General features: G+C 34.8%; 1 pseudogene; it reads left to right on the plus strand.

The window, feature by feature from the left end:
* LOC106297394 overlaps positions 1-850 on the plus strand; it is a 1,661-nt pseudogene extending 811 nt beyond the window's left edge.
* The last annotated feature ends 740 nt before the right edge of the window (positions 851-1,590 follow it).

Here is a 1,590-nt window from a genome sequence, read left to right on the forward strand (position 1 = left end):
GGGGGGGCGCAAGTCAAGTGATGGTTTGTCTAAGCGCAAACTCATGTCCAGAGCTGTCTCTTTCGAGAGAGGCTCCCTTTCTTGACATCTTAATCGTCCAAACAAGTAAGCTTGATTTAGAGCTCTTCTCTCTTGGAGTGCTTTTCTAAAAGTTATGTCTCTGTGGTGATAGGAACATAGATTCTCCAGGTAATGTACGGAGATCGTTTGTGGCATCGCCTGAGAAGGAAGATAGATACTACACAACGAGGGGTTCAATGGGTACAGACGAAAGTGGTAAACTTATAAAGGAGCCTGTGAAGGAAACGAAGAAGCATATGTGGCCAAAGTTGTTTATGACATTGTCAAATAAAGAGAAGGAAGAAGATTTATTGGCTATGAAAGGGTGCAAGCTACCTCAAAGACCCAAGAAACGAGCCAAATTGGTTCAGATGACATTGCTTCTTGTGAGGGTCCCTTTATTATGTTCTTCATAATCTATTTCAAGGTTATGCGAATCTCATGGTTATGTAATGTATTATGCAGCTGGTGAGTCCAGGTACTTGGTTGTCAGATCTGTGCAAAGAGAGGTATGAAGTAAGAGAGAAGAAGACTTCAAAAAAAGGTATACCATTGTTTTTTAGCTTTCCACAATAAAGTCAATGAGAATACACTTTAGGTTCTTTGTGAATTCTGAGATGATTTGATATAATTTTGTTTTATGAAGCGGCCAAGAGGATTGAAGGCAATGGGAAGCATGGAAAGCGATTCAGAGTGAAGAGGACTTGAGAAATGTTCAAGATTTTGGTTAAAGACTAGAAAGTAGAGAGACAAAAAATGAATCTGCTGTGTCTCTTCCATTATATTTTGAGACTAGGTAATAACCCGCGCCTTGGGCGGAATGTGATTATTAGTTTCGTTATTTTTTAATAAGGAGACATTAATCTGTTTAATCTGGATATCGGTTCGGTTTTAAGTTGTTTTTTAGTTTTTAATCTCCTAAAACATAACTATCATTTTAAATCAACATTTATTTGGTTTGTTCGGTTAAAATGTTTGATATTTTTGGATTTTTTTCCTGTGATAATAAAAAATTACTATTATTTGTTTGTTTTCATGAATCTTAGATAGTCGTGTTGTCGAACCAATAGTTTCATATTATAGTTTCTAAACGGATAATAGTTAAAAAAATAAAAGAAAATTATTAAGACAAATCATTTTACTAGAATTTGGTCGATAGTGAAAAAACCATTAAGAAAAAAGAATATTTTAACTTCAAAAAAAAATTAGATATTTCAGTTGTGGTCAATATTTAGTTATAAGGTGCTCACGTCAATGTGCACATGTATGTGTATGTAAAAGTATATAAAGATGGTTGATGAATATATCACTACAAGAAAACGTGCCCATAACAACGAACATTTACGACGAAAATATTTCGTCGTAAATTTACATGGGCTTTACAACGAAATTACGAGGAATCTAACTTTCGTCGTAAACGCCATGTAAATTTACGACGAACTGATTTCGTCGTAAACTCCTTGTAAGTTTACGACGAATGTACGTGGAATGAGAAATACGTCGTAATCATTACATCGACATTACAACGAA

Source organism: Brassica oleracea, chromosome C6 (assembly GCF_000695525.1).
Source record: "Brassica oleracea var. oleracea cultivar TO1000 chromosome C6, BOL, whole genome shotgun sequence".
Lineage (NCBI taxonomy): Eukaryota > Viridiplantae > Streptophyta > Magnoliopsida > Brassicales > Brassicaceae > Brassica > Brassica oleracea.